Raw genomic sequence first — 25,381 nt, 5'->3', positions numbered from 1 at the left:
ACTGTAACCAGCAGAGCTGCAGAATCAGTAATCCTGCCCCGCACTTTAAAGTGAAGGAAGCTGATGAAAGATATCCGGGAACTCTTGGCACTATTTTTGAAATTTTTATGTGGATTTGAAATAATTTCAAAATAAAAAGGTTTTTTTTAAGGCTTCCCATTAGTGCTCTAGAGTTACTGTTGCTTATTTAAAATAACAGCCTAATAGAGTATATTTGTAAGTTCCTTTGTGTGCTTCCCCACATCGATCTAAAAGGGATTTTATGTAGCTCTTGTTCTAGGTAGGTCCTACTTTCACCTTGAAGGGGAAACTGGCCCTTACTTCGTTTTGAAAATGCCTCATTTTCTCTCTTTGCGTGTGTGTGTGTGTGTGTGCGCGCGTGCATGTGTGTGTTTGACCATAGTGAATATTTAAGTTGCCTGAAATTAAGGAATCATTATCATCCATAAAAGGACTGAAGGAAACAGTGGCAGCAAGTAGGGAATTCATAAACGCATGTTGAAGCATTCTTTTTTAAACTGTGGTAAAATTTACATAACAAGATTTACCATTATAATCATCTTAAAGTGTATAATTTGGTGACGTTAATGACATACACAAGGTTGCCTAACCATCACCACCATCCATTTCCAAAACTTTTTCAGTATCTGGATCAGAATCTCTATACCCATTAAACAATAACTCTGCTTCCTGCAGCCCCTGGCAGCCAGCATTCTACTTTCTGTCTGTGAATTTGACCACTCGAGGTGTCTCATGTAAGTGCAATCATACAGTCTTTGTCTTTTCATGTCTGGCTTATTTCACTCTGCAGAATGTTTTCCAGGTCCATCCATGTTGTGGCACGCATCAGAACTTCATTCCTCTTTAAGACTGAGTAATATTCCCACATGGTGTTCGTCCATTCATCTGCTGATAGACACTGGGATTCTTATTAATTTTGCTATTGTGAATAAGGCTGCTATGATCATTGGTATAAAAGTATCTGTTTGAGTCCCTGCTTTCAGTTATTTCAATTCTGTAGAATGGCTGGGTCATATGGTAATCCTATGTTGACCATTTGAAGAGCCACCAAATTGTTTTCCATAGCTGTACCATTTTGCATCCCCACCAGCAATGCACACAGATTCCAGCTTCTTCACACCTATTGCAAACATTTGTTATTAATATCTTTTTCTTTTTTGGATAGGGTCACCCTAATAGGTATGAAGTGGTAGCTCATGAAGGTTTTGATTTGCATTTCTCCGGTAACTAATGAGGCTGAGCATCTTTTCATGCTCTCCTAGCCATTTGTCTATCTTCTTAGGAGGAATGTCTATTCAAGGGCTTTCTTCATTTTTTATTTTCTTGTTGTTGTTGAGCTGTAGGTTTGAGTCATTCCTTTTGTGGTTTTGAAAATGACACACCAGTAAGTCTGAGAAACTAAGATTCTCCCCATTACAATATATGTAGCATGTGGCAAAAAGTTCTGTTTTAGAATTTTGAGATGCTGTAAAGTTGATGAAGCACAGTTTGGGGAATTCACTTATGCTGGAGTGAAGTAAATCGGAGCGCGTGGGTAAGCGAGAATCCGATAGAAAGTACCTTCCCTTCTCGCACCATGCTGCAATTGGGAGTTTCTGTAGCAACGGTTGCCAGCCCCTTCCCTTCATTTTTTCAGCTGGAGAAATCAAGTAACCTGCTCAGTGTATTGTGACCAGGTTAAGTACTCAGTATGTTTTGTCGAACTGTGCAGTAAATAATTTTTTTTCTGTTGTATTTTGAATCCAGAAATGTCTTGTGAGAGGAAAATAGCAGTGCTTGAATATGGTAGTGAATTTATTGTCGCGGCTGCCCTTGTGGTAACCTCTCTGCTTGGGACTCATGAAAAAGGCCTTAGGGTTCTTCACTTCTGTGGTATTTCAAGATAAAAATTAGTAAAAGCAGCCTCAGAATAACATTTGGGGGCTTAAGAATTTAAATATAATCCATTCAATAATGGTTCAATAGTATTACTGAGTAGATGAAAAAAAATTGCCATAATGACCGATCTGTTAAGTAAAATGAATAAAAGCATTTGTGTATTTATTGTGAATTGTTCACAGCACGAGAAGCCATTCATTTGTTCTTACAAGAGCTATAGTAGATAAAGAAATTCAGTGAAATATCACAACTGTATGGAAGCAAATTCATTCATTGTTGGTTTAGTTTTATGTCCTGTGGAAATTTTCATTTTACTCAATCCTTTTGAAAAGTTGAACTTTATTGAATAATATAGCCCGGCAAGGTCATGTGTGGATTATAACTGAGTTGTAAATAATTGGAAGAAGAGGCATAATATATGTGTTGTGAAGCAGAGTGGTAAGAGGAGTTGCAAAAATTTTTGTTCTCTTTAGGCTTGGGGCAAAGATTTTAAAAATCCTTAAAATTAGTTTTAAGTACTGTGAAAACAAACATGATAATGATGAAATTAAATTGAAGACTCTCTTCTGCAAACAAATATCTTAAATAAAACCCTCAGAGGAATTCATTCCTTCAGCAGACATTTTTGAACAGCTGTGTGTGAAGCCCTGTGCTGTGAAGATGTAAAGCTGAACATTTCGGATCCATGCTTTCAAAGAGCTTATTGTTTAGTTAGAGAGACAAGCAGGTAAATAACCATTCCTGGTCATGAAAAGAATGAAAGATGGGCTTCATGGAAGCATAGCAAGCCAAAGGCTAAGGGAAAGAAGAGGAAGAAGCTGTATCTTCTTTTTATTCTTTTTAATTTACTGGAGCTACCCATCATGAACTAAGAGCTATCTCTTTGACCAGAGAAACTGGGGCGTGCCTCACCACTGACTTCTGACTGGCCGGAGGGAGGGAGGCGATGTCATCTGGTGGCCAGTGGGTGAACAGGGCATTTTTGGTTGAAAGAACAGCAAGAGCAAAGACATGAAGGTTGACAGTTTCTTCCGCTCCTGGTGCATGGACCGCTCTCCAGGGTGGCTGGAACAGACAGATGAAGGAGGGAGTGTCAGAGCCAGTTCCTGGTGGCCACAAATATCTCACTCAGGGCATGTGTTCCTGTTACCTAGTAAGGAATGATTTTGTTCTGAGGATACAGCCAGCTTTTTTCTTTTTTCTTTTGGAAGGTTATTGAGGATTTGGAACATTTTCCCCTGTGCATTTCCGAAAACGATAGCTAATGACTGCGAGCAGCAGGGCGTGTCGCAGCTGTGCACCTGCAGTGTTGGAGAGGAGCTCTAAGGCGTGTGCATTTGTAGTCTGTGGTCCATTGCGGGAAGGACTGGGTCATGCCTTTGATAATAGCCAGGCCTGTCTTTGAGGTGCTTTTATATAAGTTTCTAAGAGGAAATGATGAATAGGTACAAAAATATTTTTTGTACTATCTTTTGTTTGGTTTGAATCGGTTTGTAAAGAGAGTGTTTATGGATACGTTTATAATCCTCAAGTGAGGAGGAATTAAAGACAGTTGACTCTAATTCAGGTAAGAAACCCAAGTTAGAGAATCAAAGATAATGGCAAGACCCCCCAGAAACATAGGGCAGAAGTTAGGACAGGTCTTCCTGCCCGCCCAGAGTGTCCCCAGGTCCTCCGAGTGACGGCACGCCAGGCCACCGAAGGGCTGGGCGAACACCTAAGGGGCAAACCTTAGCCAGCGGGACTCAGGAACTGGAGGGAGCCCCGGAGCTGGCCGTACCACCCTGAGGCTTCTTCCCTGCATTGTGACCACATGGATGAGCCAGGAAAATTCACCTCTGTCAAGGTCAACAGACAACTTTACATCGACTGCCTCCTTAATTACCGTTTGTCACATAACACAGTCTATTCACAGAGGCTAGCATGTGGGATACTTGGGAGGCATTATTCCACCTGCATCATGTTTTAACCGAACCACCTCACACTCCTCATGCCACACAGCTACAGAGTGGCTGGGGAGGTGTGACCATCAGGTGCCGAGGCCCTCACAGCTGGGGTGACCGGCTGCGGTGATGGCATTGATTGGATGTTTGCCAGACTCTTCACTTCCCTGGGGGGATACATCGGAAGGTGTTATTCAAAGGCCTAGATATTTCTGTGGTTTATTTCAGTCTTTCACCGTCTCCCCTCTGTTGTCAGTAACTGCCTGTTCTGAACCGGTTGTATGTTGTGGAGGGCCGAGCCACGTGACTCGCATAGACTCGGTACCCTCATTCGCGTTGGCTGAATTCAGTTGCAGTCATTGACTCGGTCCTTCAATTGTTATTTCCTGGCCAGACACAAAGGCGCCTGCAGGGCACTGGTGCCCCAGGCTCAGGCACTGGTGTTTCCCGGTAGGGAAGGCGGACCGGGCAGCGGGAGGAAAGCGCGTCAGCGGGTGTGTGCCCTGGCTGGACTGGGGGATTTCCTCCACTTAGTCGGCAGGGACCCTCGCTAAGGTGCAAGGACACATGGCTGACTGTGAACTAGCAGCTTGCAGGGAAACCTTCCAGCATTTTCTCCACCGCGGCTCTCCTGTTCCCTGTGGAGCAGCTTCTTTGTATCACCAATGGCTCAAACATGCGGCCATCCCCGGTCATTTGCCCTTGGCGTTGTTCTTCCTTTTGCTGGGAATGTTCTTTCTTCTCTTCCACCTGAGGATCCCTCGGCTTCCAGGCCCAGTTCAGGTGCCCCCTCTTCCAGGAAGCCTTCCAGAGTCCTCTCTTTCTTCTGGGTTTTTACATAAAATATTAAAACTCCCCCATAGGCCTTTGAAAAAATTCATCTATTTAAAGTGCAGAGTCACGTTATTGTGAGGCGAATGAACCAGTGGGGGTGAGTCTGATGCAGAGAGGGAACCCAAACCGAATGTGTCAGACGCCCGTAATCAGTGTGAGCAGTGGCGGTGGGTGCGTGGCCGCAGGGCGGGCGCCCGTTCCACTGTGCTCATCCCGGGGGCTTCAACTCACCTCCAGGACACCACGTCTTGCTTGAAAGCTTGCTTTAATGCTGACGTGCCTGGCTTCATCTTTGCAGGGTAAGCCCTTTGAGGCCAGAGATCATGTCTTCATCATCTTTGCATACTCCACACAGCTTTAGATAATGCTTGGCACACAGCGATTTTCATGTGGTTGGCTGGTAAGCTTTTTGGAATGAAAAGTTGAACCAACGTAATTCAAAAGTGTATTAACATCCTTAGCTGGATTCACCCGGAAAATGGCATGTAAATAGTAAAATTTTTTTTTTCGGTTGCATGCTTTTTGTAGTCATATTGTTTTCTTTGATTATCATTTGTTCATAAGTTTATCCATCACAGCATATGGTTAATATCATCTGCTTTATCCTCTTCAGTCCTTGCCCTCAATGAGTTTTCCCAGGAAGAATTCATCCACTTTCTTATCAGTGAGTGATTACTACATGTCATTATGTGCAAGCTACTGTACTTGATGTTTTGGGATGAATGAGATGGACTCCTCCTTACAGGACTTTATACAGAGATAAGCCTGTTGCCAAGTACGTGGAGCTGTAAGCTTTGGTTGCATCAGAAGGTGGAAGGAGGCTGAGTGCAGTGGCTCATGCCTGCAATCCCAGCACTTTGGGAGGCTGAGATGGGAGGATCACTTGTGGCCAGGAGTTGGAGACCAGCCTGGGCAACATGGAGAGACTTCTTTCTCTACAAAAAAAAAAAAAAAAAGAAAGAAAAAGAACAAGAAAAAGAAGGAGGGGAGGGGGAGGGGGAGGAGGAAGAAGAAAGGAATCAGTGGGATAAGAGATTAGAAAGGTGGGATGGGGATGAATTGTGGTGGCCAGGAGTCTACATTTTATTCAGTGGGCATTGTGGAACCATGGTCAGGAGCCGTTTGGGGAGATTAATGGCCAACAATGTGCAGAGTGGAGAATATGCTTCTATTACAGAAGGTGGACCCTGGACATTGTCTTGTGCCTTGTGGAACACTCTGGCGTAGTCAATGCAGTTAGGTGGAGCACGGGTCCTACTGTTTGAAATTTCTTTGAGGAAGTCTTAGGGGAGACCAAGGAAATCTCACCTCATACTTTTCCTCCTAACATAAACTATCCTTTATCTATTTCTTCTCACGGTAGCTCTGCTAAATTGCTGTTAAGATCTCTGTTTAGCGACGAGGAAACTATGGCTTGGACAAGTTAAAGGTTGTGAGCGGTGAGGTTCCAATTCAGGTGGGCTTGAAGCCAAATCTGAGCTCCCGCCACCATATTATGCTTTACCAAGGAGAGGGAAAGAAAAGAAACCACTGTGGTCCTGGGAGGGGTTGGCAGAGAGGGGAAATAGTGACCATCCGATGGATGCCAAATCTAACCATCCAACCTCTGGCTACCATTCAGAAACTGGTGAGAGGCAGTAGGTATCTTCCAAAAATATTTGAAGACAGTTCTGCAGCTTGCAGGGGAGACATGCATCTTGCTTCGGAGGTATTCCTGTACTTAGAGTGGGTAGCAATTTTGGCTCTTTTTCCAGTTGGAATTCATTGGTGATTGGGATGGTTTATCCCATGAATAGAATCAAACTATCGGAAACTGTAGCGCGTAAGTTTATAGTTTGTGTGCTGGAGCTTGACCAGATTTGAATATAAAGAGTTAAATTGGATATCTCCATAATAATTAATAGTGATCACAGCACCAAAAATAGCTGGTAACCGTTATGGAGAGCTTCCTGGCAGAGGGGACAGCCCAAAGGAAATCCTCAGAGGAAAAGTGGCAGCAAGAAGCAGACCCTCAGGGCCAGCCTATGCATGTGGAGTGTGGGAGGAAATCATTTTTTGTCATCCAGGGGAAAAGATGGTACCCTTCAAAATCAACCTTTCAGAACAAGTTATTTTCAGGCAGCTGGTTTTTGGGAAGGTGTTGGTTTTCAAGGTAGTCTGCTAGTGATGTGATTGGAATCAGAAAGCAGCAATTTTGTTGCTCTCTGCCAATAGGTAGTCTCAGGTTCCGGTTTCAGTATGCTGGCTCTTTGAGTTTCTGTTATTTGACTTTTCACAAATACTGACCACACTGACATCTCCTCTCTCTTGTCCCCTTGTCTTGTCTGTGTTCCTGAAGGGGCAAAACACACCTTTTGAGGTCTGTGGAGCTTAAAAATGAAGTCAAAGGTGACTGGGTGACATAAACAGCTCAGGTAATTCAGGTCCCGCTGCTTCTGCCATGCTCCTCCTCCTCAAGCCAGCATGGCTCAGTTATCCACTTTGATGTCTACCCTTTTCCCACGTACCTCCTGCTATTGAACTTGTTCTGTATACTGTTACCTCTCCAGTGTCTGCACAAGAGGACTGAGCGGTCTTTTCCGGCTTGCATACTGCAGGCTGACACAGTCTTAAAGGAACTCCCCACTGCACTCCGAGGAGGAGGAACTGTGCCTTCCCGAGGTCACGTTACTTCTCCTGTACTGCAAAGGCAGTGCTCAGAGGACGTGCTGATTAAGGGAAATATAGGATCGCTTCTTTTCCCATTTTCCATATGGAAAGAAGCTTTGAAAATGCAGTATGTGCTCGAGTCCATATGCTTTGAAATCTGTGCATGATTCTTGCTTTGCTGAATTGCAGAGGCTGATGCCATCTAGATGCTGCGATCCAGGGCCAGACACACCTAAGGGTCCCAGCATGAGTTTACATTTATAAAAACTTTTAAAAGTCAGTCTACCCTTTTAGGTCTTAATGGCCTTGCATAAACTTTCTAGAAAATGCTCTTTAAAAAAATGATGGAGTAAAAAAGACTCTTAGATTTTCATAATTTAAATGTATCTGGAAGGTAATTTATCTGCAATTCACAGTTTCCTCATGTTATCTGTTTTTTACAGAAAAGAATATTACATTTGTATCTGCATCAAATTTCATGATCCTTGTAGATTTTTTTTTTAAATTTTAAGACAGCATGTTTCACACATGATTAGATTACTTGGGAAGCATTCCTAGAAGTGACATGGCTGGGTCCAAGGGTGTGTTTTTAAAAGTTTTGATACCTATGGCCTAGCTGCTGTTTGGAAATTTTGTACCTATTTTATACTCCCACCCATAGTGCATGTAAGATGCAAAACACTATTCTAGATATTTCATATGTTTATTTGCTTTTTTCTTTTCTTCTCTCTCTATTTCTTTCTTCTCTCTCTCTTTTTTTTTTTTTTTTTTGAGACAGGGTCCTGCTCTGTTGCCCATGCTGGAGTGTAGTGGCATGATCATAGCTCACTGCAGCCTCTACCTCCTGGGCTCAAGTGATCTCCTGCTTCGGCCTCCCAAAGTGCTGGGATTACAGGTGTGAGCCATCGCATTGCCTTATTTTACATGCTTCTTCATTTAATCCTCACAAAGCCTGATGAGAACAGAGAAGGTCAGTAACCTGCCCAAAGTTACAGCTAAATGATGGAGCTGGGGCTGAAAGCAGGCAGTGCAGCAGAGCTCCACGGTCCATGTTGTTGCCACGCCCACTCTGCACTTCCATGGCAGCTGGCATGAGAACAAAGAGAGGCTGTGATGAGACTCCTTCCTTTTGGGAGCCCTTAGATATGGATATGGCCTTGTCTTTCACTCTCCTTGATTCATCAGATAGGACAGGTGCAGAATGCTTTTCGTGGGCCAAAGCCTATGGTCTTCGCATTCTGTGTGCAGCGGCGTAATTTGGAAAGAAGCAATGGTCACTTGGGAGAGCCAGCCCCTTTCCTCAGCTCTCCTGTGCCCCTGTGCTGCTGTCACTGCCCGTCACCTCTGCCGGCATCATTTCCCGTGACTGCAGTGCTGGGGGGACTTGGGCCTGGCCTAGGGTCTCTACATCACCTGAGGAGGGTCTCCAAATAGAGGTGTGAAGGTTTTACAGAGTTTCTATAGGGATTGCAGGCTTTAGACCCATGCTTGTCTCTGCTGCTGCATTTGGTGTGATGGATTTTGCGAAAAATGTGCTTGTTTTCATCGGCGCAGCGTAGGGTCATATTGGCGCAAAAGGCTTCCTCTTTTAGGAATAGTCCCAGACAGCTGCTCACTTATCTTCTTGTTCCATCCCTGCTTGTGGGGGATTTGTTTTTTTTTTTTTTTTTTTTTTTTGAGACGGAGTCTCGCTCTGTCGCCCAGGCTGGAGTGCAGTGGCCGGATCTCAGCTCACTGCAAGCTCCGCCTCCCGGGTTTCCGCCATTCTCCTGCCTCAGCCTCCCGAGTAGCTGGGACTACAGGCGCCCGCCATGTCGCCCGGCTAATTTTTTTTTGTATTTTTTTAGTAGAGACGGGGTTTCACCGTGTTAGCCAGGATGGTCTCGATCTCCTGACCTCGTGATCCGCCCGTCTCGGCCTCCCAAAGTGCTGGGATTACAGGCTTGAGCCACCGCGCCCGGCCAGGATTTGTATTTTTAATTGTCTTTCATTCTGAACAAAGACTGAGCAAGCAGAAAGTGTTGGGAAGGGCCCCAGGGAACATTCTGGCTTTGTGTTTTCTTTCTGATCTGCGGGCCTGGGGGTCTTCAGTGTTCACATTCCTGACAGGAGGGACAACCTGGGGACTAGTGTGGTGTCCAAGGCCAGCTGGGGAAGCACACCAGTTTCCTAGCAGTTCTGTTGGAGGATAAACGGCACATGTAGAAAAATACTCTTTCCCATGGTTTTATATTGCCAAGAATACCCCTGAAGATGAAGCCCATTTTTGGATCCTCAGTTCTCATGATAATGGAGTCTGATGACCTAGAATCAGCTGTGGCATGGGCTAAGCCAGAGCACCCTTTTAAAATGAGGATAGTAATGAGGCCAACCCCGTCGGGTTACTGTGAGGGTTACATGAGGTAATGTATAGAGTTTAATGCTGTGCTCAGTAAATAGTCACTGCTCTCATGATCCCCACCACCACTGTTACCTCCTAGACATCAGGAGAACATTTTTGTGAAGCAACTTTGGACTTTTGCATGTAATAAATAATTCAGTGCCTGCAAATGTAGACGCTGATTTAAGTACCTTGGCCGTTATGATAGGAAGGTCTCGGGGCTCCTTCACCTTGACCCTCATTACCTTTAGTGTTTTTTCTTTCTTCACACTTTCGTGGGGAAGGATGTGCCTCTCTGAACTGAGTTTCCTCCCAAGCACCATGGAACCTAAACAGTTCAGTGCTTTTTATACTTCTCACGTTGCATGATATTTGCCGTTTGATTCGAAATTACGTGATAAAAGAAATGGAGGACGTAAACTTCCCAGACAATTCCTGTGTATGGTTTTGCATTTGTGCCTCTGGGTATTGAGTCTTTTCAGTTTGTACCAAGGCTTCCGCGGAGGAGTAGGGCATGTTAAATGGAGCAGTTGCTTGTGTGCTCATCTCAGTGGACGATGTGGATGTCATTCATAGTGCACGCACAGCAACAAACAAATAAACAAATGCCATTTAACTTGATACTTGGAAGGGTATTTTTACAATAACTTTAGTTTTTAAATCAAATATTTAGAATGTCATGGAGAAAGAACAATGATATTACAAATGCCATCATAAAGGAACCTTAGGGAGACTATTTTAAAGAAATTTTGAATCTAAATATTTAAAGCTTTTCTTACTTTATAAGTAAATATTTTATGTATTTGATTGGTAAGCTAAAGCACATACACATTGTTAGGTAAACCTGATTTAAAGGAAATAATACTTGTAAATGGCTGCTTAAGATTTCAAATTTTATAAAAATGTTCAGGAAAAGTATTTTTCCACTTTCTAATAAGCAGAAATAGTTTGCATTACACTTTTTTCATTTCAGAACTAAACAGTGCTATTATTCACCACATTAAGCATGGTGTGTGCCAGATTAATTTGTAATATAAATACAGTTTAAGGAAAATGATGCTGATTTTTCTGTATAGCATGATAACAATAATATATTCCAAGGATTGAAATAACTTGAAATCTACTGCAAGCCCCACATCCCTTATTTGCAATCCAAAATGCTGTGAAACTGAAAGTGATTATCGTGACTCATTTGGCAGGGTACTCTGCCCTGAATTGACATGAAGCTATTTATAGCTTTTATTTATCCCAATCAGTGTGAATGTTCATGTTTCGCTGCAGAAATATTAACTGTGTTGGATTAAGGGGTTCTGCCCTAGATACTTTCCGGGGTGTTCCTTGGGGTATATGGTATATGTGCTGCATTATCTTGCTAACATCCACACACTTTTGAATTCTGAAGACTTTGGCCCCAAGATTTTGAATAGAAGATGGCGAGCCTGCGTCAGTATACCTAGCCCCTACAACCAGAGGCTTCTCACATCCTGGTGTTTCTAGGAACAGTCACGCTTTATGTCTGTTTCAGGTGTAAGTATTAATGAGACCTCATTCACAGTCAGAAGTGCTCCATTTTGGCTTGGTCACCATACTGACCACATACCATAGTTCTTGAAAACGGCCAACGCAGTGTTGGTGAACATCAGTACATTTCTAATGAATTCTCATGTATAAAATAAACAAGATCTACATAAACAAGATTCCAGATTGTATCTTGAAAACCTAAAATAATTTAAAGCATTATTGATAAGGTATCCCCGACTGCCTGTCTAGACAGCATTTCCCATGCATTGGTGCATGCTTCCTTTGATGGCAGTTCATCCTTCTCCTCACTGTGATTGCCTGTGTCCCTGTCTTCTCTTTCTAGGCTGCAAGCTCCTTCCCCCATTGCATATCACTATGCTGGGAGTGTATAGCAAGTTCATTATTTAGTCAACTAATACTTACTGAGCATTGGCCTTTGCCATACTCTGAGCCCTGGGAATAGCATGTTGAACAAAACAGAATTGGCTTTGGTTCTCATGGAGATTCTTGTCTACAGATTTGGGCACCTGGCCTGGCGAGATGGAGAAGGCTTGCTGTCAAGTGACTTTGAAGCCAAATCTGAAAAATGAGTAAGAGTTAGCCTGTGAGAGGGGATGCTCTTGAGGCTGAGGCGTGACAGACGCAGAGCCTTGGGACAGACCCCTCGCTGGAGGCTTGTGGGGTAAGGAAAGGCTTTAGGCTTGTGGAATGACGGGAAGCCTGTTTGTGCTTTCGGAAGGGTGTTCTGGCTGCAGGGCAGAGCTGGGTTGGGGTTGGCGGCCGAGGAGAGCAGTCTGAATGGCTGCCTGGTCCAGGCTTTGTGGAAGGAAGGAGCAGTTCTTCACCCCTGGTTTCGGTTTCTGTTCTGAGTGTGGTAGCTGTTCTTGGACAGTGCTGTGTGCTCTTCTCCGGAGTCTAAAAGCAAGCAAGAAACTAAAAGCAAAGCCCTTACTCATAGTAGGTCTTCTCTGAGGCAAGTGCTTGAAAAGCTGTGGGAGTGGGAACTGTTGTCATGACAGTAAATGAAACTATGCTGGGAATGCCAGCTTTGGGGCGCTGGGAACCCTAAAATGTCCTGCAGAGAACTGGGGGTGGAGGGGCCTCTGGAGGATAAACATCTAAAATTGGCAAATCTCTCAGTGACCCAGCGATGGCACTTGTGGTGTTTTTCTTCCACCGTCACTTTGAGGTGAGGCAGTGTGACTTGGAAACCAGTTCTGGGCTTTAAGATATAAACTATAAATAACTTCTATTGAATTGGCACAGAAGTTTGGCCAGAGGTAAATCTTGGCTGCCTAAACCTGAGGGCCTTCTCTCAAATACGCAGGAGGGCTCTTTGGTGGTCTTGTTTTTCCCTCTTCTACACAACCGAACAATTTGAATGAGTGATGGACCATCACTCCTCATCTTCCCCAGGAAATGAAGCTCAGAGGCTCCTTGTTCAGCTGATTGTTGCTTGATTAAGCTGCCCCTTATGGACGGATAGATAAAGTGATTGATGCGTGTGCTTATTAATACCGTCCTGGTGCACGGATGAAGAATAAACCGCCAGCAGCTTAATTGAAGCACCACAAAGGAGGTTTTCTAGCGTTTGTTGTATTTGCAGAAAGGCTGTGGTCTTTCCCTCTGTCCTGGCAATTACTTCCCTACCTGGCATTGTCTTTCTCGCCAAGTCGTTTTCTTTTGAGCTAATTTCAGACTTCCACCACGGTTCAACAATAGCACCAAGAATTATTTTTCTGCACCTGTGGAGAGTAACTTGCCAGTACTGATATCCCCTCACTCCTGAGTACTTCAGTGTATCTTTGCTGTGACAAAGACACTCTCCATTGAGACCCAGGCACGGCCGTCAGAATCAGGAAACTAGCACTGCTGCGTGAGTCCCCTCCCACCTGCAGACCCCGTTCCTGTTGGAATGTCTGAGTCACATCCCTTGCAGCAGGAGAATCTGATGCAGGGCTAGGGGTTGAAGTTTGGTGCCCTGCCTCCTTCATTATTCCTTGACTTCCATGAACTTGACACTTTTGACAATGGCAAGGCAATTAATTATCTTAGAGAATGTCTATCCGATTGGGCCTGTTGACGTTGCAGGTTATGCATTTCTTAGAAGAATATCACGGCGGTGAGGTTTTCTTCTTCTTGCATCCTTATAGGTGACACATGCCTTTGATTTGTCCCTTAATTGGTAACATTCATTTGATCTTTTAATTAAGGAGCCATCAGTCAGGCTTCTCCATGATAAAGTTAGTCTTTTTTCCTTTGTCGTAAAAAATATTTTGTGGGAGGTATTTTTGAGGCTATGTAAGTATCCCATTTTTCACCAACCTTTTACCCACTGGTTAGCATCCATTGGTATTTCTTGGCTGAGTATACTTTGATAGCTACCAAATGTCGACCTTCTAAGTCCATCATTCTTCCTATGTTTGTTCGTTTGCATTCTGCTTTATGGGAAAGCTTTCTCATCCCCCTGTATTTATTCATAGGTTCCAATTTTGTTCAATGACAAATACATTTCAGTCATGTATTTGGGTGCTCAGATTTTCTTAGGTGTGGCCAGTGGGAGCCCCATCAGGTTGGCTTCTGTGTCTCTTTTCGATATGTTGCTATTATCTTTTGAGCTCTTCCTTGTTTTCTGGCCCGGTCTTATCTTTTGCTTTCCCTGCCCCAGCTCTGGAGTTAGCCATTTCTCCAAGGAGCCTTGATTCCTTTTGGTGGAGGAGGGTGTTTGGAAACCAAGATTTGGACACTGCCTGTGCTCGTTGCTGTTGGGGTCTTGCTGTTTCCAGGCCCTTTTAGTGGCAAGGTTAAAGAATATGTGTATTAGTTACACATATACTTACACATATGCATGCTTTTTTTTTTTTTTTTGAGATGGAGTCTTGCTCATTGCCCAAGCTGGAGTGCAATGGCACGATCTTGGCTCTCTGCAAGCTCCACCTCCCGGTTTCCAGCAATTCTCCCTGCCTCAGCCTCCTCAGTAGCTGGGACTACAGGCGCCCATCACCATGCCTGGCTAATGTTTTTTTGTATTTTTAGTAGAGACACGGTTTCACCATGTTAGCCAGGATGGTCTTGATCTCCTGACCTCGTGATCCGCCTGCCTCCTATGCGTGCTTTTTTACCTCTGTATGTATTTCTGTGTTTATTGAGATATATGAAAAAGCACAAATTCAAATGAAGTCCTCCTCTTCTAGTGCCACAGCCTGGGTTATTATAGTTTTCTTTCTTTCTGTATTTGTAACTTCCTTCTCCAGTAGTCAAAAGCCTGGCTTCCATTACCCTGGTATATAATATAATTTACTTAGTTGCCTGTGTGTATGTGGTCTTGTGTCCCCACTGCTGCCCCAGCACAGTGATGATGCCCTCCTCACCTCCCTGCTCTGGCTCCCAGCCCCTGCACAGGGCTATGGTCTCCCTCCTGTGTCTATCCTCACTGCCCACATGGGCTTTCATATTCTGTGTGCTGGGTGGCTGCTGCCCCAGCCACCCTAACAGGTGCCCTCTTTCTGCCAATACCTACCCTGGCTGCACCTGCCTCCCCACCCCTAGTGTCTGTTAGTTTTCTGTGGCTGCCATAACAAATTACCACAAACTGGGAAGCATGAAACAACCGAAATTTATTCCCTCACAGTTTTGAAGGCCAAAAGTTGGCAATTAAGGTATGGACAAAGCTGGTTCCTACTGGAGACCCTGAGTGGGAACCTGCCCCATGCCTCTCTTCTAGCTTCTGGTGGCTGCTAGCAATCCTTGGCCTTCTTTGGCTTATGGAGGAGTCACTCTAATGCCTGCCTCTGTCTTCATTAAACATTCTCCTTTCTACTATGTGTGTCTGTGTCCAGGTTTCCCCCTCTTCTTATAAGGACGCCAGTCATATTGGATTTAGGGCCCATTCTAATCTGGTATGACCTCATTTAACTTGATTACATCTGCACAGACTCCATATGCAGAAAAGGTCACATTCACAGGCTCCAGGTGGACATGAATGTTGGGGGGCCACTGTTCAACCCAGTACATCTTTGCTGTGTTGCGTCGAATGGACTTTTGGAGTAAATCATTCATAAAGGAAGGGTGGAGGAAGGAAGGGTAGAAGGAAACTCATTTGTTTTGAGAAGAATGTTCTCTATTACTATATTGTTCTTCTTCTTCTTTTTTTTTTTTGTGTGTGATGGAGTCTTGCTCTGTTGTCCAGGCTGGAGTACAGTGGCATGATCTCAGCTCACTGTAACCTCTGCCTCCAGGGTTCAAGTGATTCTCCTGACTCAGCCTCTCAAGTAGCTGAGATTACAGGCGCGCACCACCATGCCTGGCTAATTTATATATATTTTAGTAGAGATGGGCTTTCACCATGTTGGCCAAGCCGGTGTCGACCTCTTGAGGTCACGTGATCCACCTGCCTCGGCCTTCCAAAATACTGGGATTACAGGCGTGAAACATTGTGCTGGCCTATTGTTCTTATTTTCTCATATAAAATTAGGGCACCCTGCTGACATCAGGACAGTCTTGGAAAACTCAGGACTTAAGAGTGAGCACAGGATGGCACTTAGTGTGATGACATTGGGTTGTCCAGGAGACATGTTCACCTTCTGTTCTGTGCCATCCTGGCGTTGGGGCACACCCCCGACCCCGGACCCCCAGAGGCCCAGTTCCAGGTCAAACAGCTGTCTCTTGGTGCATGTTGTCAGCCTGGTACATGCTCTGAGTTCTGTGAGTGTGAATGAACGGGGAACTCTGACTGTCATTGGTGCTGCGGGGGAAGAGAGCAGTGTGTCAGCACGTGGACTCAGCCGTGGGGAAACCACCATGGTGTGGAGGGCCTGGAAGTTTGTGCGTAGTCTTTGATTGCCCTGATGGTTAAAACCACCCGCTTCCCTACTTTTTTTCACATTATATTCTGTGCATTCCTGCACAAATTAAATATTCTAGAGGGTAGTTCTCCCTTATCTGTGGTTTTGCTTTTAGTGGTTACAGTTACTCATGGTCAACTGAGGTCTGAAAATGTTAAATGGGAAATTCCAGAAATAAACAATTCGTAAGTTTTAAATTGTGCACTGTTGCAAGTAGCATGATGGAATGTAACATCCCACCTCTTCCTGCCCAGGACATAAATCATCCCTTTATTGAGATCAGGGGATCTGCTGTAGCCCCATACTCTATTATTTGACTCTATTACGTTTTCTTTCCACATCTTCCTACTGTCTGGTATTTGGGTTAGTTTTGCTATTATACCTGATGCTCTTTGAACATCATTGACTATAAATTTGTGTCTGCAGAAACTATTATTTGTTAAATATCGACTATTGATGGGTCAGGTACCAGGCTAGGCACGTTATACATCTTATTTAATCCTTACCACACACCGTGTGGAAGTTATCCCGTTTTACAGAGGAGAAAACTGAGGCATAAGGGTCTTGGGTTCTGCTACCTTCTGCGTTTGCTTCCTGAAGCAGTTCCCTGGTGAGTGGCTGTAGTTGCTGGATGGAGACCTGAATGGCTTCTACAGATGTGGAGACGGTGACCAATACTAGGGGATTTCTGAAGTTTTAGGGCAATGGCTTGTTGATTTCTCATTTAAGGTCTCATTTTTGTCACTACACTGTACATGAGATAAGGATAGGGACCTTATCTCATGTACAGTATAGTGATAAAAAAGCATCACTAGCCAAGGCTGGCTCCTGCCCACTTGTCATGGATGCAGGAGCCACTGAGGTCTTCCCTATTCTCTGCCCTGCCCTTAGGTGGCTGTGCTGTCCTGAAGTCATGTGGCTGTCAGACCTCGGGTGCCATCCTGCGTCCTGCATTGCAGCTGCCATCCTACTCCATGATGAATAAGGATAGGCCTGTGAAGGGCCTAATCAACTCATTGGGAAGTTGCATGTTGCCATATTAATGAGCTAAGGGTCAGACATGATTGATCATTAATTTGGCAACATGCAACTTCCCAGTGAGTGATTAGGCCCTTCACAGGCCTATCCTTATTCATCATGGGGTAGGATGGCAGCTGCAACACACCATTTCCTAGGCTGTCATCTCAGCAGGAGTTGTGGTCATAGGTGAGTCTACATTGGCTAGGGAAAACTATCTGGGATGGGTAGATTTAAAACTGTCTCCTGGATTTCTCAAAGAACTAAAAATAGAACTGCCATTCAACCCAGCAATTCCATTACTGGGTATATACCCAAAGGAAAAGAAATCATTCTAGCAAAAGATACCTGTACTTTTATGTTAATTGCAACATTATTCACAATAGCAAAGATATGGGCTTAACCTAGGTCCTCATCAGCAGTGGATTGGAAAAAGAAAATATGGTATATATACACTATGGAATACTATGCAGCCATAAAAAGAATGAAATCATTCACAATAACAAGCATGGAGCTGGAGGCCATTATCTTAAATGAATTAACACAGAATCAGAAAACCAAATACTACCACATGTTCTCACTTATAAGAAGGCGCTAAACACTGAGTACACATGGACATGAAGATGGGAACAAGAAACAGTGAGGATTCCAGAAGGGGAGAGAGAGGAAGTAGAAGTGGGGCAAGGGTTGAAAAACTACCTGTTGGGTACTATGTTCACTACTTGGACAGCAGAATCATTAGGAGCTGAAACCCTGGCCAGTATCATGCAATACACCCATATAACAAACCTGCACATGTACGCCCTGAATTTAAAACTAAAAGCAAAAGCAAAAACAACCTGTAATCCCAGCACTTTGAGAGGCTGAGGTGGGTGGATCACCTGAGGTCAGGAGTTCGAGACCAGCCTGGCCAACATGGTGAAACCCCATCTCTACTAAAAATGCAAAACTTAGCCGGGCATGGTGGTTGTGCATGCCTGTAATCCCAGCTACTCAGGAGGCTGAGGCAAGAGAATGGCTTAAACCTGGGAGGCGGAGGTTGCAGTGAGCCGAGATCACTCCCCTGCACTCCAGCCTGGGCGACAGAGCCAGACTCCGTCTTAAACAAAACAAAACAACACAACCTCCTCCCCACCAACACACACACACACAAAGTTATCTTCTGAAGACCAAGAGAGAAGTACTTGGTATCAAGTGGTAAAAAACAAACAGGGCTGAGAGATGTAAGTAGGTTGGAGAAAGGAGTTTTGGGGCACAGGGATTTTGTATTTCTTAGAGGTCCTGATACTAAAAATGAGGTCATTTTTAGAGTGGGAAGCAAAATGGCCCCGTAACGAAGTGTTTGCTCTTCATAGGCGCTGAAATGGCAGGAGGTGGAAACTGACAAATACTGAAGATGCTTATTAGTACTTCAGTGGTTTTCAGCACCGTAAATAAATGCCCATGTGAAGTAAACATTCAGATAGTGGAGTGTTTGCCTTCTGTGGGACTTACTTGTGCCTCTGAAATAGTTCTTCAGGTTAATCAGTTATGGGCTGGGCAGGGCACACTTTCCTCTCCTTCTGCCTTCAAAAGACCCTGTAAGCACCCAGGTGATCCTGCTTTATGGCAGACGCAGCAACTGACATGAAACAACTGGAGAATACACCCAGGTGATGCAAAGCTAGAAAAAGCCCCTCTGGTTCTCTCTTGTTTTCTTAAAGACAGCGTGGAGGTGAAGGGGTGGAGAGAGGGCGAGTGTCTTTATTCTGGAGTATGGGCGTGTTTTCCTGGTCCAGACTACAAGAGGAAGGCCCGGGTTGGCCACAGGAAACGCAGCGTGTGTTGTTGATGCCAACTCGCCAGGGAAGTATTGAACGGGGCAGGAAGTGTGACTTTAGAAGGGGCTACATAAAGGAGGCTGGGAAACTGCTTCCTGTGCACCAGGGCAGCTCAGGGGCTGGAACGGTGTTTGCCAGGCTGTGGGGATCTTGCGGCCCTGGCTGTGTCCCCTTCCACACAGGCTCCCAGTGCAGATGCCAGGTCAGACAGAGGTGTGGGGCCCTCTCTGCCTCTTGATGTGAACCCCGGTTTGGCCTGCCTGTGCGAGCCTCATATCCAAAGGCTAAGTAAGGGCCTAGGACTCCAGTTCAAATACGAGTTCTGCCATTCAGTAGCTCTGTGACCTTGCGAAGTTACTTAACCTTACGTGCCTCAGTTTCTTCATCTATAAAATGGGGACCACTGTGGTACCCACATCCTTGGGACGCTGTGAATCAGGTGAGCTTATCCTCTTAACGTGCTTAGAACGTGCCTAACACTGTTAAGTGCTTACTACTTCTTAGCTATTGCTAATACCCTCATGGTGGAGGATATTGACAGTATCCTGGCAAGTGGGACACTCCCTTCTGGCCAGACTTTGGGAGGCCAAGGCAGGTGGATCATCAGGTCAGGAGTTCATTTCCAAGGGTTTGCAGGTCTAGACCTGGATCAGGCAGTTCCTCACACAGAAGCTCCCTTGCTTACCAACAGGTTGTGTTCCAAAGGTGATGAAGTTTGCAAAGTGTGCATCAGGCTTTTTAAAATTAAGCTTTTCTCAAAACAAAGCAGTTTCAATGTCAGGAGCTCTACAGGGGTGTCACCAGCAGGTATTTTCTTTCCACCAGACACCTGACCACTCACTGTGATTTGGAAAGATTAGAACTGGCCTGGAAACTATGTTTCCATCTTTGATGACAAAGCTTTCCTCATTCATGCTGGCCACATTTCAGGTATTCAGGAGCCACGTTGTTGACTGCCCTGATACTTAACAAGTTAATTGTTGCAAAACGTCTACTGGATAGTGCTGGTCTACACTCATTGGGTGTTTTGCTGGGTGCAGAGTACAAGGCCTGTTTAGGCCTAAGGAGTGTTGGTCTCAGTGGATTAAAGCACATAACAATGAGCCGGTGACTTTAGGGCAGTGTAAGATGCGTGCTAACTCACTGTTAGAGGCAGTGAGTTTTATGACTTCAAGGGAAGGGGGCAAATATGTGTCTTGTGTTGGCCAGGCGATGTGGAAAAGATGACGTTTGAACAATCTTTCAAGGTATGGCTGGACGTTTCCAGGCTGGGCCTTTCTCCTGAGCTCCAGCCTCGCACAGCTAATAGCGCAGCCACCACCTCTTTTTGGGTATCTCAGAGATCTCCAACTCAGTAGTCCTCAAACCACTCTCAGTATCTTTCCTCAAACATTCCGCATCCTCTCTTACAGAGTGGCACTCCCACGCCTTATAGTCTAAGAAAGGGAAAAAGGTCACACCCAGATGCGTGTGAAGAGGAAGGGGAGGCAGACATTCAGAAAGAAGAGCCTCGCAGATCTCTTTTCTCTGTGAAGCTGGAGGCAGGGAGGGATCTGAAATTGCACCTGTGGCAAATGGGAACAGCACCTGAGGAAAGGAAAGCAGAAAGATCCGCAGAGACTCGGAGAGCTCAGATGAGATGATCAGCCGTCCATCTGCTTTAAGGTTCTCCAGCCTATCACAAATGTTTGCAGTGTGAGCAAACAAGACGGAGGCGTGAGGCCCGTTTGTGGTGGGAAAGTGGTCAGGCCACTGTGTGGGAAGCAGAATGGGGCCAGGGAATGGGCATTCTAGGGAGCAGGGCAGGAGGCCTCTGGAGCTGGAATCCATGTTAACGTTGCTGCCCATGTTAATATACAGGCCTACGTAGTCTTGTACTCTCACCCAGCAGACATGCGGTAAGTACAGGCCTCCACTGTGTGGCATGTGGAAGTGGATTGAAGGGAGGGTGGTCAGGACAGAGACGCTGCAGCAGCTCGGGGCAGAGTGGAGCAGCCCCTGAACAGGCTGCAGTGGGAGCATGGAAGGAGGCCATGGGTAACGGGGATGGTCCAATGAATGGAGACTGCAGCCCTTGGTGGCTGACATGGCAATGGGTGGGAGGGCCAGGGAAGCGGCTGCTGAGCCAGGGAAAGTCAAGAGAGTGTCAGCAGAGAGGTCTAGCGGCTTTCCCATTCGTGTTCTTGCGCTGTGTTTCTTATATCTGCCTAGGGAACTGCCTTTTGAGAGTTTATGGGGGCCTTTCTCAGAAAAGCACACATCTGGGTGAACATAACACCTTGCATGTATTTTTTAAGGCTTGATCTCTGGATGAAGATCTGCTGTTCTTGTTAGTCTGCACTGAGAACTGTTTTCTAGAGTGACCACTGGGTCGTCTGCAGAACCAAGAGCCAGTGGTAGACAGGTGACTTTTGTGCACACACACATAGGGCCCCAAATCAGTTTGCTCGATTGTGGTTGTGATGCAGCCCACATTTCAGGTACCAGAGGAGTCTGTGGTCAGAGACAAGGTAAATTTTAGGAAGTAGCTATGGGAATAGCTTCCAAAAGGATATAGAAAACGCACCTAATAGGAAAATTGTGCATAGAATGGCAAATATGTAAAACTATGATCTGGATGATTTTCAGCCTGGAAAACTAGTTTTGTGGTATTTAAAAGCATTTTAGACTTTTAATTTCATATACATTTATATTTCATTAATGATGAAATCTATTCACCACTGGCCTCCTGTTTTCCCATGACTCAGCTGGAGATGTTTATTAAACATCTGGAATCTGGAAGTCCGTTGGGTTAATGGATACTAATAACAGTGAATTGCTTATCAAAATTACTCTAGGATAATAAAAAAAAATCCCGGTTCTTATTTCATTAGAGTGGGGCCAGGGACTTATTGTCCCCTCCCCCACCTTTTTTTTTTTTTTTTTTTTAAGTTTTAAGGTGATAGCGTTGCAAGACAGTTTTGGGCTAGTGGTATGAACAGAACAGAAAAGAATAAAGGAGGGTTATGATGTATTTGGAGAGCAGTCCTGCCCCATCATTCATCCTGAGAAATCTACATAGTAGGAGAATTCATGGTTGAATTGCTTAAAACCTCCTGAGGGAGACTGGCTGGAGACTCTCATTCTTAAATGAATCTATGACTTTCTAAAGTTCAACAAAACTTATAAAATCAGTTTTGCGTTGGTGCAGATAATATGTATACTGAGAGGCATGCTTTTTTCTGTATCTGGCCCTCCATCCAAACGTTAAACGTCCGTCTGATTTCAGGACTGGCAATGGCTGACTTCAGCCTTCAGGGTCCGTATCAGAGTCCGGAGAGTGATTTGAAAGTCACAGGCAGAGCAGGATTAAGCATGGCCATATAGGAAGGTCTCAGGCCACCTCTCTAATATACAGGTCCTATTATCTTTGCTCTGAACATGCTATTTTCATGCCATGAAGTTCTCGTACGTTTTATTTCTACCTCTTAGCACTCAGTACAGGTCTGAGAGTCTGCTTCTCTTGTTTTCACATATCCTGTTTTCCTGCATTCTACTTCCCACAGCGTCCCCTCCCTGTCTGCGCCATCCACGTGCTTACACACACCTGCACACACACCCTCAGGAGGCAGTCCAGCCTGCTTCAATGTTTTTATACCCCTTTGACCCCAGGACCAGTATAATATAATGTGATGTGACATTAAATGGAAGCAAACGTTTCGTAAACAATGCTTACTTCACTTTGTTTGGGGTGCTCCCTCATTTTCCATTCTCTTATATTGTAAATTAAAATTAAATTAAAAGTGCTGATCTTCATGCAATAAATGATCCCATGACCCTCTGATGGGTTGTTAGCAGAGACTTGCAAAGCACTAGTCTAGAGGTTTCTGGCATATTCTTTGAAGTCAGACGGATCTGGATTTGAATGTTTGCTTTACCACTTAACTGGCTGTAAGTGGAGCTTTGTAAGTAGCTTCATTTCCTCATCTGTAGAGAGTAGCTACTCTGCCTTATGTAGCTTGTCGGAAGGTTAAATGAAATAATGCATGAAAGGCACTTGGGCTGAGGGTCAGGCTCCTAGTAAGGGCTGGAATGGTACTAATGATGGGGATGACGATGATGATGTTCAATTTCTAACTCCAGCTTTCTCTCAATTTACATAACTTTCATGGAAATTCTTACTTTTGCTGAAAAAGCACGCAGAAGTCAATGTGAGGAACTTGCAGGAGGAACTTGCATTTGGGAAAAGACTGTTGTGTGCCCAGGAAAAATCAGTACTAAACACTGCTGTTAGATTCCTATACGCGCGTCATCGCGTGTTTTTTTTGTTTTTTTTGTTTTTTTTGTACATTTCCATAGTCATTGTCCTGACGTGGAGCAGTAGTTTCTAGCACCCCTCCTTCCCTCCATTTGGCTCTGGATAGAGTGCTGGATGGCTCATGAAACTGAAGCATGGTTTTTTCCCAAGTCATGCACTCAGAAGTTGTCAGCAGCCTGCGTAAACAAGCTCAGACTCTAGCTGGGCACCCGAGACCCTCCTGAGGTTCAAATCCTGGCTCCTGGTCTAGAGGCGTGGGTGTCTTGGACATTTTCTTTTCTTTCTTTCTTCTTATTTTTTGGGGGGACTGCCTTTTTCGTTATGCTTTTCCTCATCTCTAAAATGAGGATAATAGACTGGGCATGGTAGCTTATGCCTTTAACCTTAGCACTTTGGGAGGTTGAAGTAGGAGGATCGCTTGAGGCCAGGAGTTTGAACCACCTCGGGCAACATAGGTAGTGAAACCCCTGTTTCTACAGAAGTATTTTAAAAATCAGGCCAGGTGCAGTGGCTCACGCCTTTAATCCCAGGACTTTGGGAGGCCAAGGCAGGTGGATCATCAGATCAGGAGTTCAAAACCAGCCTCACGAACATGGTGAAAACCCGTCTCAACTAAAAATACGAAAACATTAGCTGGACGTGGTGGTGCGTGCCTGTAATCTCAGCTACTCAGGAGACTGAGGTAGGAGAATTGCTTGAACCCAGGAGGCAGAGGTTGCAGTGAGCCGAGATTGTACCACTATACTCTAGCCTGGGTGACAGAGCGAGACTCCGTCTCAAAACACAAAAACAAAAACAAAAAATTAGCTGGGCATGGTGGATGCAACTGTAGTCCTGGGTACTTAAGAGACTGAGGTGAGAGGATCTCTTGAGCCCAGGAAGTCAAGACTGCAGCGAGCCAGGATTGCACCACTACACTCTCGTGTGGGTGACAGAGTGAGACCCTGTCTCAAAAATAAAATGGAAAAATAAAATGGGGATACTAGTATTTAACTGGTTAGAGCTGTTATGAGAGTTAAAAATGATTGATGTGAAATACCCAGCACTTGCTTCTCACACACCAGTGACTCTTATGAAGACACCCATGTTGGTTCATAAGACAGTTGCTCTGCTCACATCAGCAAACACATCTTCAGTCCTGCTTTGGCCACCAATACCAACCTTTTACCTCCCCCGGCTTGCCTGCTACCTTCTCCCTGCCTAGACAGCACCTCCCCATCCATTAAGGTCTTCCTTTGCTTTGTCTTAAAGCTTTCCCTTACCATAAAGCTTTCTCTTACAAGCCCATTTAACAATGATTTATGTATTCCTTATGAACTAACTAACTTAGTTGGCAATTAATAATACATTACCTTCTGATCTTTATTGCATAGTCTTTTATTATTATAATTATAGGATTATTAGTTAGCTTTATGTGATTTATCTCTCATATCCTTAGTTAACTTATTTGTTCCTTGAGGGTAGTGATCATGTCTTACCCATCTTTGAATCCCCCATAGCACTCAGCACAGTTCCTTGTGACAATGTGTGTTTAATGAATTTTTGCTGATCCACTGGGTGACTGGGTACCAAGAAAAGGCGTTCCGTGGCCGGGCGCGGTGCCTCACGCCTGTAATCCCAGCACTTTGGGAGGCCAAAGTGGGCAGATCACGAGGTCAAGAGATTGAGATCATCCTGGCTAACATGGTGAAACTCCGTCTCTACTAAAAATACAAAAATTAGCCAGGCGTGGTGGGGGGCGCCTGTAGTCCCAGCTACTCCGGAGGCTGAGGCAGGAGAGTTGCTTGAACCCGGGAGGCAGAGGTTGCAGTGAGCTGAGATCGAGCCACTGCACTCCAGCCTGGTGACAGAGCGAGACTCTGTCTCAAAAAAAAAAAAAAAAAAAAAAGAAAAAGAAAAAGAAAAGCTCCAGAGACAATATGAATCCTAGGATAATGTTATGTTCCTCAAGATTTGATTTATATTTACTGTTGGTAGTTCCAGGTCATTTTCATTTGGTCAGGGATTGAGATGATTCAAAATGGGGCTTCAGCCTTTGATATTAGTTTATTTCTACTTAGTTGTATTACTTACAAAGCTTGTGGGGGTGTTTCCAGGAACCCCTTTTCCTAGCTGGGTCCTGTCTTCGATTTTTGTCTCCTTAGTCACCTGAGTGTGTCAAACGCTCTGCTCAGTTT

At 44.7% G+C, this 25,381-nt stretch overlaps 1 protein-coding gene across 3 annotated transcripts in view; it reads left to right on the top strand.

The window, feature by feature from the left end:
• Window positions 1-25,381, top strand: part of IRF2 (interferon regulatory factor 2) — a 90,336-nt gene that overhangs the window by 15,540 nt on the left and 49,415 nt on the right. The window contains exon 1 of one of the 3 annotated variants that reach the window (XM_033215793.1): window positions 11,888-11,908. The exons of the other annotated variants lie outside the window; for them this stretch is intronic. The gene's annotated coding sequence lies outside the window, so the exon portion shown is untranslated. Of the gene's footprint in view, window positions 1-11,887; window positions 11,909-25,381 lie in introns of those variants that run through there. 3 annotated transcript variants of the gene reach the window in all.

This window comes from Trachypithecus francoisi, unplaced genomic scaffold (assembly GCF_009764315.1).
Source record: "Trachypithecus francoisi isolate TF-2019V2 unplaced genomic scaffold, Tfra_2.0 Lachesis_group1, whole genome shotgun sequence".
Classification (NCBI taxonomy): domain Eukaryota; kingdom Metazoa; phylum Chordata; class Mammalia; order Primates; family Cercopithecidae; genus Trachypithecus; species Trachypithecus francoisi.
Note: the sequence above shows the minus strand (reverse complement) of the source record. Positions and strands in the feature narration are given on the sequence as shown.